The following is a 15936-nucleotide window of genomic DNA, read 5'->3' as shown; positions in this document are numbered from 1 at the left end:
AGCTCTGCGCGTGGTGTAAATACGAAGTTAATCCCTCAGAATGGCTTTTCTTCCCACTTGAATGAAAAAAGTGGTGGAACATTCCAGTTACATAAGGCCCGTGGGATTGTGTCTGCAGTTTTAGAAATGATCAGTTATTTTCTTACAAAATGTGGTTATAAGAGGGTGAATCAGTAGCAACCAGCCAGCCACGTCTTATTTGGAGCTACCCCGCAGCAGAGGGTGCATGTTGGCGGCAGACGGTACAGATGAATCTGCTTGTGCATTGAGCCTATACACGATCTGCTGCAGCCTTAAACGGTATTAATAGCAGCCTCCGAATGCGCGCCAACGGGAGCGGGGGAATAAGACAGGACCGGAGGGCACATATACGCACGGACACCGTTTAACAGGGAGGCTGGGACCGCAGGAGAACTTTCCCTTGAGCCGTGTCTCTGCTTACTGTTTGGCTCGCATCGGTGGGGGAGGACAGGACCTATTCAGAAAAATGTACTGTGATGGATGTCGGGGCGACCCCTTCAAAGAGGAGCTGGGGTATCTGTGGGATATATAAGGAGGTTGTCCAGGGTTGTTGTACATGTGAGTTTTTTTGTGGGTTGTAGATTGCCGGATGTCTAATTATCAGGGAGGGTTGCCCGTTCAACTGGGGAATTTAGAACTGGCGTTGGTTACGGCCGACAGTAGCCCTTTGTGAATCGTTCTTCCATTAAAACACTCTTCTGGTTCCGACCCAGTGTGATTGCGATTTATCCAAGATCGCTACTGAACTTTTCTGTACTGCACCGTACTTTTTCATCAGCCCATGCTTAGAAATCAGTCAAAAGATCACTCAGCCTATCAACTGCAAAGGAAAACGGAGCCCATTATCTCCGGTGAGGTGCAAACATTTAAAAATTAATTCAGTAATAGAGAGAGATGAGGCGGGGCCATCAAATGTCCGGAGCACGGTAATTGGGTGTAAACCAGTTACTGTTTGTAACTGATGCTGGAAATGAAACGCCGGTACTGCTCTAATGCGCTGTCACGGTTTCTGACGCTGTAGGACAACAAAGACACTATAAGAGACCCGGAAGAGCCCACCGCGTCCTCTGTCCCTCAAACCGAGCACGAGAAGTCCTCCCAGTAGGCTCCGGTTTCAGGAAGATCGGCTTCACTTCACTTTTGTGTGGCTTGGAAATGGATCCCACTGCCTTTGTGTTTCTAAAAAGTCCGCAATTTAGGCATATATGTGGGAATGAAAACGGAGAAGTGTAGGCTATGATGTGTATTAAATCGTAAAACTTACGCATCTTAAAACTAGATCTGTATAAATCGGTAAAAGCATTTGGAAGCTGGCATATTTGTAGGCCTATTGCATATCCTCTCACTCAGCACAAACTGATTCCATGTTTTATTCAGTGATGACCGCTTATAAATAGCCTAACGTGATTCACCTTCTCAGCTCATTACTTTTGTTTGCGCCATTATTTAGGTCCATTGAAATCAAACTGGTGTCCGTGCATTTGAAGGCAATTTAACTACATGGGCTTGTATATTGAGCTTCCCGATTTCTGTTTTTTTTCGATCAGAAACTTTCATATCATGAACACTGCCATTTTCTTATCTTAGAGGTTAACAGTGGGTATGTCCTGTCCCAGTAGGAATTATGTAATATGATTAAGAAATGCTCCCTAATAACATAAATAACACGCATCCTAAGAGAGCCGAGCGCATGTCTGCTTCCCCGGGAGCAGTAAAAGCCGCCGCTGCGTAGCACCATGTGCGCTCCTCCCCGAGTTCAAACAGCGAGCTGCCGGCTGGAATGTGACGGGAGATCGGGGCGGCCGGGGACGGACTTCGGGAGCAGAAATAGTGTCTTTAAAAAGCCTCCATGGGGGCAAATGAGAGAGTCGTATGGCGAGAGCGGTGACCGGTCTCCTGTAACAAAAGCGGAACGCCGGTCCAGGGCGGCTCAGAGAGGAGCGGCTTCTTCTCTACAAGGGAGTTCAGACGCTGCGGAAACCCGGCGCATAAACCCGGCGCCGGCTCCCTTTGTGTCGCCCACAAGCTGTACGGTGAGTAACCACATTGTTTGTACAAATTGTTGCGGTGGGGATGTGGACGGAGTTCGTACGTCGTAGTCACGGCTTTTCCTGCTGACTTTGCTAAACGACTCCTGAGTTCGGGGTTTGATTTTGCGTGCAGTTTACGTGCCTATAGCTCCGCGTGTCTTGGGTACAGGCGTCAGTGAAACCATCAGTTTAAGTCCCGGTGAACAGAAGCTTGGGGAAATGTTGTAAAGCGTAACCCTGGCTTTAGTGGTACCGGGATTAGCCTGTACACGGCGCAGTAACTAGTAAGGCATACCTCCATGTTAAGGGTCTGAACGGAGGCACCATTAAACCCTTCTCGGGCTCCCTATTACATCCATTAAACGAAACTACAGAGTGGATTGGAAAATGCCCCGACATTTAACGTGAATAAGCTGCGAACTGATTTCAGGCATATTGCCTTAACAAATGCGTCTTAAGTGTTAAAAACGAATCATCCATCAAACTATATTAAATGGGAGACGATACGTATACTTTTTAAAAAATATTTTATTAAATGGTCTGAGTGCAAACTGTGTCACTTTACTACAAATGAAATGTTTTGCTTCACTTTTCTCCGTGTTTAATAAAAACAGGTGAGCGAGCTGCAGTGGACAAATCGTCCACTAGGGGACGATAATGACAGCTCCGCTGATTAACTTTTGCGGCTGCATGTTGTACTAACGTCGTTCACGCACCCCACCCGCTGTTCAGGTGACACAAATGTCTACGAGTGTTTTTATTTGAGCAATTAAAAAGGCTATTTAGTTAATCTTATTAATGTGTGTCCCTTCAGCAGATTTTTACTGCCTGTTATTAATCAAGGTAATTGGTACTCAAGTTAATTGAGATTGTGTATATTAGAGGTGTGTATTCATTACAAGCCTGAACTAACTGGTGGCTTATTTAAAGAGTTTACCAATTACATATGACAATTGTGACTGGTAGAATTTCTAATTGTGTAACTGCACTTGCATAATCCAAGGTCAGTGTTGCCAGCTGACTTCCAGATAGGTGTAATTAAATCTGGCATCATATTTGGCTAAAGTAGAACATATCTTTCTATTATAAGGGCTACTTTACTTGCTAGGTATGTAGCCCGTTGGCGTAAATGTGCGATGGCAGCACGCGTGTCGTGGAGCTGTGCAAATCAGTTTCCGTGACGTCAGAGGCGCGCTCCTACCGGGTGACAGCTCGCGTCGGGTAAAACTGGCTTCATACGCGCTTTTCTCTGGTTCGCGCGCCCGTGCTCCGTGGAGCTTGGGCATGCAAAGCATTTGTGAAATAAAACACCTTTTTCCACCAGATAGTTCTACTGTGAGGCTTCTCGGGTCCCGTGGTTAAGGTTAGGGTCACAACCACCGGGACCTTTCTGCCTCTGCTGGTTTTCAGCCTGGACGTGTAAACGCCGCTACAGGGGGTCAGGCACAGCGCCGGGAGGTGACACTGCCTTTAGCGTGGCTGCTCTGGTGGGTCAGTGTGCATGTATACGCTGCCTTGCCAGCAGTGGCTGCCGCTTATACACTTTTCCTTCTATGAACTGCAGGAGATGTAGGTCCTGAGAGCTTGCTGGCTGACAGCCCTTCCAAGGTCCTTCTGTAGGAAATGAGTGTGAATTATGTCAAAACAATTACTGAGGTTTCTCGGCAACCTTGGAGGATTCCACGCCAAGAGCGGGAAAGGCTTCACAGGCTCCTGCTGCCGCTGCCAGAGAATGCGTCCCAGCCTCATGTTAATTGACACATCAAAGCCTTGTTGTTTTTAGACAAGCTTCTCTGCTTTTTTTCTTTGCAGTTTTTCTTAAAGTGATTTACAAACCCAATAATGTGTTGCGTTCATCCTTGAACCTTGATGAATTAATGGGTGTTCTCTATATTGCCTATACTGCTGTGGCTTTATTTTATTTCTTTTAAATCTTAACCAAACTGGAACTGACTAAGCCGTTTGGGGTTCTGGAAGCCAATGGCGGGTTTGTGTAGATCACGTCATCCAGATCTGGTTTGAGTTGTTTACTAGACAGCGAGTGTGTTAAATTGTACTTGGCGGTTACCAGACATCTGAATGCATCCCTTTAGTTTGGGGTGCTGCTGATTTCAGGCCTTTGGAAACTGAAAATGGCAGTGAGTGTTTGCATTGCTCTTTGGACCAACACGTGTGTGTGTGTGTGTGTGTGTGTGTGTGTGTGTGTGTGTGTGTGTGTGTTTTGCTGCAACTCCCTCATTAGATTGGCTGAAGAGTCCTCACACCTGGGTCTGAACAGCTGACCTAAAGGTTTCCCCAAAAACCTGCATACACACCGGCCCTCTGCGGATAAGATTGGCCACCGCTGCTCTATGAAATATCCATAGGAAAAGATGCACATTTGATATCTATGGCCTTTCTGGTCTGATTACTTTTTTTTTTCTTTTTTTTTTTGAACCATCATTTTCCACCACTTCTCTGTAGCTTTCGGAAGGTAACTTGAGTTTCGGCCAATCGGACAGTTATCCTCTTCACCGAAGGCTGTAAACCTCTCATCTCATCGCCGTGTCTCCGGAGGGTTATGGTGGCTCACCAGGTCACACAAGATCTCTCTCCAAGGCTGCAGGTTTTGCCCAGTTCTCTGGGATCCCAAGAGATTCCCCAGCCAGCTGGGAGATATGTAATCCCTCCAGTCTGTGGGTCTCCTGCCTACTGTAACGTACCTGCATCATAATATGCCTGCCCGGCCTGAGCTGACGGCTATCGATCTGAAGGAGCAGAAGCTCTATTTCTATTTTAGGTCCATCCAGATCTTCAAAGTTCTCAACCTGTCACAGAGTGACTGGCATCCCTGTGGCGAAACTTCAATATGGCCGTTTGCACTCGCCGACCTTGTTTGCTCGCTCGTTACCCATGGATCATGACTGTAGGTGGTGATGGGGACGTGGACCACAAGTCTCCTCTGACAGCGGAGCTCCCCGTTTTTCATCGTGGGCTTGCCCCAGCCTGCAGGGGTGCAGCTGCCAAATCAATCTGCCTGTCAGTGCTGTGCTCCATCCTGCCGTCGCTCTTGAGCAGAACTCCCTGAGAGAGGAAATCGTCTCACGCCTCGGCGATCCACAGTTATGTTTACAGGAGCTTGGCTTTCTGCCAGGGTTCAGGTTACAAAAAATGTCTATGGGGAGATGCCTGACAAATTGTAACCCAACAAAGGAGCCCCCCCCCCCCCCATGTCAGGCACCAAGGAAAACCCGGGTATCCCACCTGGAATAGTGCACCAAGCCACCTTCTGAATCTGTGCACGTGGAGTCATCACCTCTTCTGTAAGGTGAAGGTCACGCCATGTCAGAGGTGCCATTAATGTTGGCTGCTTATGGTGGCCGGTGCCATGAAGGTTCACTCCTGTCGTGGCTGTTTAGCGTTTGTCCCTCTAGGTTTTGGGATTCAGGTTCCTCAACCTTGTCCCCACTTCTGTGTTTAGTGGCAGCTGGCTTCTGTAAATGGGGAAGTAGAGTTTTCTGCGGTGGAATCTCATGGCTTAGTGTACCATGTCGTTCCATGACGCGGTAAAGCGGTGTAGATCACTGTGGGGACTTGCACTCTCCACCTGCCCCATCCTCCCAGCGTACTTGCCCTCCTCCCACTCCGTCCACACTTGTCATCTCCGTTTTCGCTTTGACCAGCTGCATCTGTCCGACGGATATAACGAGCACCTTCTCCTTATCTGTGGGTCTCTCGCAGTACAAGTTGTTCGCTTTGTTAACCAAATTAGCCGCCGTTCCCTAACGTTTCCATGCGCTACTTGCAAAACTTGACCCCGTCCTTGATCCTGACTTTGTAGCTTGGGATCGCGGCTGCGGACAGAGCCATGACTTTATCATGATGTACCGCATGTCCCAGCTGAAGTCCTTCCTCCGTGCGGCACGTAAAGCCTACAGCTGCGTGCAAAGCTGGCTTTGTGGGCATGGAGGATGCAGATGGACGGGCGCAGAGCTCTGATCTTGTGCTTCTGAAGGGGTTCCTGATCAAACCTACCAAACCCTTTCCCAATTGATTTAACAAGTCAGACATCAGGTAGAGTATAGGTGACAAGCAGCCCCTGGCGTGAAGGTTTGTGGCCACCGTGATGAACGGTGTGACGGCCAGATGCTGCAGATTAGCACTTTGGCAGCGGACGTTGGGGGGGGGGGGGGATGCAAAACCGGGGCTTTGTATCTATATAACATGAATTGGTCACCATTGTGCTGTTACATGTATGTTTCTTTAAGCCCCTGCCACACTGTCACGGCTTGCTGCTGTGCCGGAGGTGGCTGTGATCTGTGACTGGAAGCTGTGACAAGCGAGGAGAGAGGTGGCCATTTTTAACAGCTGCGCTTGCAATGAAATTCAGGACTACTTCATGTGGTATACTTTCATTTGGGAGGTTCTACTCTGGCAAACCACCATTAGTGTTGGCGGGGGGTGGGGGTTCTTTATTGTAGGGGATACGGCTATGTCTAATTTCAGGTGTCCTGGTGACCCTGCTCAGTGCAGATGCTCTCCATCCGGTCTCCTGTGAAACCACCAGCCTGCACCCTAAAGGCGGAGTTGATTTATTTGCTGGCGTGTAAACGCTCTCTGACAGAACGGGAGATGCATAGTCGCCCCTCTGGAATTACTCTCAAAGTGCAATGGAGCCTGGCTGGAGGACTGCTTTATTATGGGAGTAAGGGCACAGAGTAGCCACTGGGGGCAGCGTTGTGTTCACATTAGCATATAGATGATGGACTAAACATGCTATTAGGCAATGTTGCTTGGTGTTTTCATGTGATTTGATGGGGGAGGGGGTATGCTCAGGCCTTTCCTTGAACCTTCACTGCCAGAGTGACTCCTTTTTCTCCACTGAATGGTTTTTAAATGGATCTGAGCCTTTTTGTATTCAAACTCGCCGTTAAAGCAGAAATCATTGTCTGTCTACTGATGAAGTGCGACGTACGCTGTTGATCGCCCCCCCCCCCAAGCCTGACTGCCAGTTACACAGGTGACGTGTCCCTGCCAGTGCACAGCTGTTCTTTGCCTCCTTACATAAAGTGTCAAGTCACTTTACCCAGCATCCCCTTCTGCTGAGTTACAGCCTTTGTCCTGAATAATGAACAATCTGCGTTTGTATGCAGAAACTCTTCCATACTGGCCGGTCGGGTTAGAATCGGCATTTGGGGGGGGTGTGATTTGGCCCCCAACCCTTATTCATGTCGATCTATTTGGTCCACAGGTGAGGTTTGGACTGCAGGACCTACTGGCTCCTGCAGCAGTTGGGGTTTAGTGTCTTGCCCAGGCACCTGGCAGTGATGTGACTGCTCCGTCACAGCAGTGCTGTCCTCCGAGGGCAGCTGGAAAACCGAGCTGGATCAGGGTGGGGGGATGGTCCCTGAGGTGGCCAGCTGTCACACGGGGCACTTCCCTTTCTGCAGTGGCATGTTAGTTTTCCTCTAATCATTATTTGCATGACAGAACTGGCCTGTAGTGGGATCACCTTGTACACTAAAACGTGCACTGTAACATGGAGCACGGGGGTGGGGGGCTGTCCTGCATCTAATTAAAAAAAATTGTGATTTTGCAGTAGGGTAAGCACATGCTGCTGTGTGTGTGTGTGTGTGTGTGTGTGTGTGTGTAGCTATCCTTATGGGGACACATAACGTGATGCATATCTTCCCCCCCCCTTATCGGGACTGCTTTCCTGGTCCCCATAAGGAAAAACTCTATCTTCTTTTTTTTTTTATAGGTGACTGCTATGAAAAACTAAAAATGCAAAAACTCTTGTATTTTGTTAGGTTACTTAAGGTTGTGGTTAGGCCTGGGTGGGAGTTAAGGTTGACATAGTTAGCGTTAGCATTTTTCCCATTGAAGTGAATGAGCGGTCCCCATAAGGATGGGTATACCTGACTTTGTGTGAGGGGGATTTTCCTCAACCATTCCTGAGCTTCAGTGGCCAGCCTACACTTGGGCCTCGAACTTATGCTCTTCTGGGATCTGTGCCTATTGGTTAATCTCCATCTGTGTGTCTGAATAAATAGGTCCATGTTGCACCTGAAGGTATACAGTTTCCTTCCCTAATTAGGAGCCTGTGAGCATAGCATGTTTGTTTGGAAAGCCGGCATCGCTAAGGTTAGCGCTTGTCAGTTCAGCAGCGCCGTAATGTCGCTGACAGGTCCGTCGTTTTCGCTGTATGTCTTTGAGCTCACAGTGGTGGTCGAGAGCGCCTGACGTTTAATAGCCGTCAAAGTCACTGTTCCTGTGCCTCCGGGGGAGGGGGGCAGCCCCCGAGCTGTGCTTTTGGGAAGACCCCTTTTATTGACTCCGCTCCCGGTTTTGCTTTCATTTACTCCAGCCGCTCCTCGCCTCAGCGCCTGCCCCTCTCGCTCCGGAGCTTTCCCGCAGATGCTGTGAGAATGTGAGCCTTTGGAGCTGTTCGTAGGGGAATCACCGCATCCCTCAGTATATTTAAAGCCTCCAAATTGGTGTGAAAGGCTCTGGGACTCTCCTGCCCCGTGTGTCGTGCCGAGATGCAAGAACTCCTCCGGCTTCCTCACATTCAATTCTGACTCTTGCTCTGTTGACGGCGTCGGTGATGAAGCAGGTTTCTGTGGTGCGGCTCTGCGCTTCCTGACGTCTGAGTCAGACGTTTCCTGCGCTGCCTGTCTGTTGTGTCTTAAGGTTACTAAAGTGCTCCCCCACATAGCGCTGAGCGTGGGGGCTAGATTGGACGGGGAGGGCAGGAGGAAGAGAGCTGGCAGTGAGACATCACTCCTAGCTCAACTCTACCACCCCCCTCAGATCAGATCCTTCTCTTGTTGCTTATTGATCTGACTGTGGGTCACCTCGACCTGCTCTGGGGAGGGGGAGGGGGTGGTGAGTGAGACAGGGTGGGCCTGAAACGGGAGGAGGATGTAGTAGGAAAGAACAACCTGTCCGTCCCCCCATCAATTGAGCTCTCTGTCATAGCTGGAAATTGACCGCCTGCAGCTCACAGCATTGACTCTCCTTAAAATATCTCCTGTTTCCTATTGGATGTTGTCTGTTGACATGATGACTGAATGTCTCAGGCCAGCTGGTGTAGATTTGTGTGTGTGTGTGTGTGTGTGTGTGTGTGTGTGTGTGTGTGTGTGTGTGTGTGTGTGTGTGTGTGTGTGTGTGTGTGTGTGCATGCTTTAACAGTCACGAGGCATGTTTGGTGCTCAGGTGGTTGGGTACTTGGGTATAGACCATCTTCCTAACGCAGACAGTGAGTATCCATGTGAAGTGGATTATCCGTACGGAGTAACTTGAAGCCATTGAGATCTCGTCTTGGCCCCAGAACGCTGCCTGCTCCTGCTGATTTAGCTTGAGTTACTCTTCTCTTTACTCTGATGTCTATCGAGCCCCAAATATCCGTGCGACGTTTTGGCTGGTTCTAGGGGGCTTCCACTGTGAAAGGGGCTTTTTTCTATCTTGGGGCATGACCAATAGGATGCATGGAAACAGACCTGAGTGATTTACACCCCCCCCCCCCCCCATGCTGCCTTGGAACTGGGATTTTCCTGCCGATTTTTACCTGGGGCTGCCTGCTGTGCGGCCTATTGAATCTTTATTTCAGGATCTCGCTTTGGGGCTGTTCTGGGCGTCCCCCACTGAGGCACATTACCTGCATTGTGAGGGAGCGTCGGTTACGGCATTACGGCCATGTGGCGCGTTTCCCTGAGGGATCCTCGTTGCTGAGGACCTGAGCAGCTGGACCAGGCCGAGGGGACGGCCACGTAACCCCAGCCAGTGGCAGATAGGTGGCCATTTTCGGAGGATGGGACTGGTCCACATGTTGGCCTGGGGGGGGTCACTAACCGAGATCCGGAGATGTTTCTTCCTGTGGTGGGTGTGGCAACGCGCCCTGACTTCTGGGTATTCATAGATACTTTAGTCACACGCCTGTCGTCACGTCCTGCTCACCAGTACAAAAATGCTGCAAGTTGCGGAGTGATTTATTTGCAGTCTTGAGAATTCACTGTTATGGGGGGGGGGGGGGGGCATGCATATTTAGCACTCAGCTGAGGAGGGGGCTCTATCCTGTGAAATTCCCCAGTGATGGGGGCCTTTGCCCTTTTCAGTTGGCAGTTACGATTTGCAAAGTGCCAATTCTCACATAAATGACAGACGTGCAATTTCCCCATGTATAAGATTGGCGCTCGCTGTGGCGGGAGGCTGAGTATGTTGGCTTTTCCCCTTTCCTCCTCTGCACCAGAGGTGTAGGCCATGTGATTTGTGCATCATTTACGGTAAAGATCCCTTCCATCTGTAAATACTGTCCCGTGTTTTTATCAGAGGAAACGCTGGGTTACTGAATCCTAAAGCTTTCTGAAACTCGCTTTTAATGGCATCCAATTTCAGGAATGCAGACGTGAGGGTCTCGGCGTGGGCCCCAGACATGTTGGGAGATGTTTCTCACTTCCTGAGGGCTTAAAATAAAACCTATTAAAACATTAAGTGTGAAAATAGTTGCTATTTATGCGAATGATGCCAGCAACCCAGGAAAATGCAGCGACAGTCTGCATCTGACCTTCATTCTCCTCCTGAATACCTGACTGTGCCCTCAACCCCCCCCCCCCCCCCGCTGATTTATTGAAGCACTTAGTGCAATTAGTTCAGCTCTCTTTCTAGGTTCTGTTCCCGGGCCCGGCGGCGGAACCCGAGTCTGTCTGCTCCCACATGCGTAACGGGATCGGTGGTGGTGTTGAATATTTCAGCTGGACGCCCCGCGAGGGCTTGTGGGGCTGCAGGCGCAGGCATTGGGTTCCAGACCCGTGGTGGGGTGGGGGGGGGGACAGCTTTGAGCCAATGCGCTCCCAGCGACCAGCCCAGCATCTTCGGGGTGTTCCCAAGTGCCACTCCACTGCAGACGGAGAGGAGTGAGTCGCTGTGGCTGTGTTGGTGTAGACATGTAAGCTGCACAATGGTGGGCTGGGCTGGGGTGGGGCATCCAGGATCCTGGGGGCGATGAGCTCCCAAGCCATGTGGGGCGGAAGCTGCTGCTGGATTGCATAATGGACTGTAATATTCATGGTGTTGACTGGAATTCTCTCCCCCGGGGAAAGGCGTACAGACCGATGCTGGGGGGAGGCGTGGCCCCATAGCTCCCCCTACCCCTTTCTCTATCGATCTGCTGAGCGGCAGGTCCATCCTGATTTAATCCCTGCCACGAGGGTCATTCGCTGGGTCTGGTTACAGGATGTATTTACAGAGTAGAGAAATGGAGCTGGGGTCCAAATGGGAGGATCACCTGTGCAAAGCTTAATGCTAACCCCTGTCACTAACTGCTATCCCCTAACTGTTAATCCATATCTCTCATCTCTAACCTTTAACACTAACTTCTAACAGCATTACCATTAGCGGTTAGCATTACTAACTCCCAACAGCGTGTCGGATTCTGCCGTGAAGTGAGTGAGTGGAGGAATGTGACCCAAACACTCAGTTCCCCATCAGCTGTGACCCTCAGTCTGCAGGCTTTTTTTTTTTTTGAGGTTCGGTCTCGAGTCTGGAGGGAAATAGGCACAATGAGGCCCTCGGATGGGAGCTGGCTGGTCTGGGGGGGCATCCGGAGGAGGGGGAGGGGGGCAGGTTCTGTTGAGCGTGAGGGTCATACGGCTGTTTGTCACAGGCTTAAAGGAGAGCGGGGGGGGGGGGGATTTCCCACATTAAGGCACTGATCCCCGTGGGAGTCAGTTTGTCTCTTTTGCTGATGTAAGGATGTAACTTGGGGGGGGTGGGTTTAAACCCGCCCATCAGATATTTTCGAATCCCGCTTTTTCCGGCTCTTTAAGGCAGAGACGGGGGTCGTGTGTTGGGAGGTGGCGTGTTGCCATGGCGCCTGGCTCCCGTATAGATGCTGTCTGACACACCGGCAGCTCCCTCACCTCCGTGTCTCGTCCTGTTCCCATTCGGACCGGGCGCCTCTGACACGTGGTTCGCACGCGCCCAGTCCGCTCTCATAGCCTGATGGGTGCCGTCCCTGCCGTTTGACAATCCAGGGTTTAGTATTTACACTTCACTGAGCCACTCTGATGGACAGTGTGCAGTAATGTATGAAACTGTAATTGTGAAATGATTACGTGATTGGTAAGTAGGTTATGAGTGCGGAGACGGGGGTGACTGTGATGGGGGGGGCAGCATTCTTACAGGGCTCGCTCACTGGGTAATTAGGTCTGACTACCAATATTACGTCTCTGCAGTGGGGGGGGGTCCCATCCTCTGTCCTCGGCAGCTGGATGTCCTAAACTGCCAGAGTCTCATCTTGGTTTCCCCCCTAACTGGGCTGTTTCCTTCACTTGTCTTGAAAGGGGGCTGGGGGTGTTTCCCCGCCATTCCGCTGTTGGTGACCTCACTCACAGGACACTTTCCTGCCTCTGACTGGCTGTCTGGCTTTTGTGGCTGTGAGCTAAGCAGCTGTAAAAGTGTCCCAGATGGTGTTTCGTCCTTTGGAAGGGGGGGAGGGGGGGATGTTCCTTTAATTTCCTCTACAGGATTGTCAAGCACCCCCCCCCCCCCCCCGGAATGCTGTAATCTCGGCCTCAAAATAATCAGTGTTGATTAAATTTCCCTCTGGTTCCTTTGTTATATAAAACAGGGCTAGCAGAGACCTAGACTGGTGTTAAGTCATGGTTTATGGCAGGGTTATTCGATTCAGGCCCTCGATTCCAAATCCAGGCCTTGTTTTCAGTTCTCCCAGGTAGTTAGTTTAATAATTACTGATTCTGATTGGTCAGAGGTTTCACACCTGGCTCACAGGTGAAAGAAGGCTGGAAAACCAGCAGGGCTTAGCCCTTGAGGACCGTGAGTTGAATGCTCCTGGTTTATGGTGTAGTTGAAGGTGAAGTCCCCTCTGTCTGTGAAGGGCCTCAACCACTTTAGTTTTGTTGTCTTATTTCCTAAGAGAGAAGCCAGTTTGTCCGTCCTCTCGGTAAAGACTGAATGTGAGCTCTTCTGTGTAGCTGAGAAACTTGAATGGGGGGGTGGAGCCTGAGAGATGGGGCTAGGAAGGGGGCGTGGCCTGGCCCGGCCCTCCCACTTTCCCAGGCCGCTGTGCTGTGAGCCCTCGCTGATGAGATCAGGCAGATCGGCTTTCAGCGTGGGAAGCAGCTGCTCCGGAGCGGCTCTGCCGGGTGCGTCGCCGGCACATTCGTCCTCCTGCCCGCTTAACCGCGAGGGGAGAGCCCCCTGCGCGTGATCGTCCCCGACATTCCGGCCAGGACGGCGCCAGCTGGTACTTCCCGGATCCACGAGGCGGTCCTGCTCAGAAGCTTCTTACTGCTGTGAGGTGGGGGCCAGCCAGGCGGGGAAGGGGGAGGCGGCATTCGTCTGCCTGTGCCTGGTACTCTCCTCCTCCAGCTCGCAGATAGGTGTAGAGCGCAGTCCTTGGCCCGCTCTGGGGTCCAGCGTGCCCCGCTGACTGACAGTCTCTGACTGGCTCTGCGGTGTCCGGAGGCTGTGCCTCCCGCGGCGATGGAGGGAGCCTGACCCTACTTTGATGGTAAGGTGCGTCACTCACTCGTTCTTATTGTAAGTGATCCATCCCAGGGTGCCGTCCGCGCTCCCTTGTGTTCCGCGGTCGGCCCGTTCTTCCACAGGACGCTGGCGCGTCTGGGCTTCCGCCGTCTTCTGGCATCCGTATGACGAAACCTGAACCTCTGTACTTTCCGTCCCGGTCGCCTCGTGACTTTTAACGTCAGTAAGGCCGCTCGGGGTGGGGGGGCTGTTTGTGGTGTTACCTCGGGACGGTGCCTGTGCACACTGTGGTGTAAGGTTAGTGAGGTCTGGCACAGCTGTCGTCTGTGATCAAAGTCGCTGATAAAGTTTAATGGCTCTGCTTTTGTTGGCCGGTTAACGCTGCAGCTGTGTTTTGGCTCAGCCTTTCAGACAGGTCGTTCTGTCTCTGCCATCTGTGGTCCGGTTCCAGGCTCGGAGGTACTTGTTAGTATAATAAGCAAACTCGACATAACGGAGTATCCCACCAGGGCCGATCCTCCATAGCTCTGCTGAATGATTTTCAGAGTTAGACAAACTGTCATCATTTTATTGGGCAGCACAGTGTTTAACACAGTATCCCAGTGATGGTGTAGTCTTAATGTTCGAGTCTTTTCAGTAACTTGACCTGATACAGGATTAATGGAGTGTGACCTTCAGAGAGGTGTGTGTGTGTGTGTGTGTGTGTGTGTGTGTGTGTGTGTGTGGGAACAGGGCCTCAAATGTTCTTCTTGGATCCTGATCTTCTGCTTGACGTCCGTTCCGGTCTGTCTTATGGTCTGTGAGGGGGGGCAGGACAGCCCTGAAGCAGACAGACGCCTCTCCCGCTCCTCTGTTTACCTCCTTGGAGGTGTAACCGCGTCACGCCGGAGGAATTTCCTGGCCTTTGTGCCTGAGAGCCACGTGTCTCTGTTACAGGCAGAGGTTATTAAAGGGAAGGTGATCAGACTGACGGTGTTTTGCTGCAGCGAGTCTGGGCCAGCGGCTTTATCCTGCGACGCTGAAACTTGGCTAAAAAATAGCGCAATTCCAGGCAAGACAAGGATTCCCCTCAGTGTTTGGGGGGGGGGGGCACTGTGTGAAGAGCCCCCCCTTTGAGTTTTGGCCAGCTGCCCCTGTCCACAATGGAGGCGGGGGCACCGTTGGTCACCCTGCCGCTTTCGTATCCTCTGGAGCAGAAGTAAGTGGTATTGTGGGGAAACACTCCTTTGATGTCATGATTTCACTGGGCTCCACTTTGAAGGGTTTATGGACGGATTTAAACCGGCATGGAATGAGATGCAGCACGGCCTAGCTGACCTCAGGAATATTCCAGAATCTTTCTAACGACGGCTTCTTCGTGGTGGACGGCTCTGCTGAAAGGCCGTGTGTCTCTCACATGCTCACGGCCGTCCGTCCTTGTCCAGGCTGCAGACCTCATGTGGGTCGCTTGACAGGGGGTTGACTCATGGAAAACCTCAGAGCGACGTGCTGTGACCTGCCCCCCCCCCCCTGCATACAGCTGGGGTCTCTCCAAACTCCTCTGTCTCATGAACCTCTGTAGAACATACTGCCCCAGACTGGGTCGGTCCTGACCACCCCACCAAGTTCGAACTCAGACGGCACCCGTTCAAATAAGGGTAATGGCCATCTTTGCCACTGGGTGTGGGGGGCTGCTCCCGCACGCATCGTGTCCCCGGGGGAGGGGGGGGCACTTTGATCAGCAGTGATACAGTTGGCTCACATGGGTACGCACGTACTGCATGACCAAGGGGGTTGGAATGTACCCGGGCGGAGGGGGGAGGGGCTGTATTTCTTTGGGCTTTGAAGTGTATCAGCTTTGATGGAGGTGGGGGGTGTCGGGGGTTATCTGATACCTGCAGACGTCAGCGTGACCCCCGTCTCCTGGACAGCGTGTGCCTGAGATCCGCTTCCCATCGCGACACTGCCTCTGCTCTGGGGTCTGACGGCCTGTCTCTAACCCCCCCATCATGACACTGCCTTCACATTTTCTGATTTTCGGCCTGTGGGACAGCACGAACTTGAGACTGCGTTCCAAACTAAGGCGTGAAAACGGTGATAAGTAGCATAGGTGTACCGGCACTCACACGTACAGGAGTCTTTGTCTCTCGCCCCGTCTCTGTCGCTCTCCTTCCTTCCTGTTACTTAGCCTCAGACTGCATCTGACCTCATGGCCTCGTCACGGGGGGGGGGGGGGTTTAATTCCTGGAAAACACAAAGCAGCCTGCCAGGATCCATAACAACAGGGTTGGTGATGTGCGTGAGCGTGCACATTTTTTTTATATATATATATATAAATATATATAAATAAAAAAACAGGGAACAGTAACTAGGTCTGACTGCTTATCTGATGCCCGCGACGGTGACCCTGGCGTTTCCT

The 15936-nt window shown here is 51.3% G+C and overlaps 1 protein-coding gene across 3 annotated transcripts in view; it reads left to right on the top strand.

Annotated features, from left to right (window-relative positions):
* Window positions 1-957: 957 nt before the first annotated feature.
* LOC111861053 (SPRY domain-containing SOCS box protein 4) overlaps window positions 958-15936 on the top strand; it is a 28462-nt gene continuing 13483 nt past the window's right edge. Inside the window, exon 1 of one of the 3 annotated variants that reach the window (XM_023845345.2) lies at window positions 958-2054. The gene's annotated coding sequence lies outside the window, so the exon portion shown is untranslated. Of the gene's footprint in view, window positions 2055-13121; window positions 13569-15936 lie in introns of those variants that run through there. The other 2 variants (XM_023845335.2, XM_023845355.2) reach the window with 2 other exon arrangements.

This window comes from Paramormyrops kingsleyae, chromosome 17 (assembly GCF_048594095.1).
Source record: "Paramormyrops kingsleyae isolate MSU_618 chromosome 17, PKINGS_0.4, whole genome shotgun sequence".
NCBI lineage: Eukaryota > Metazoa > Chordata > Actinopteri > Osteoglossiformes > Mormyridae > Paramormyrops > Paramormyrops kingsleyae.
Note: the sequence above shows the minus strand (reverse complement) of the source record. Positions and strands in the feature narration are given on the sequence as shown.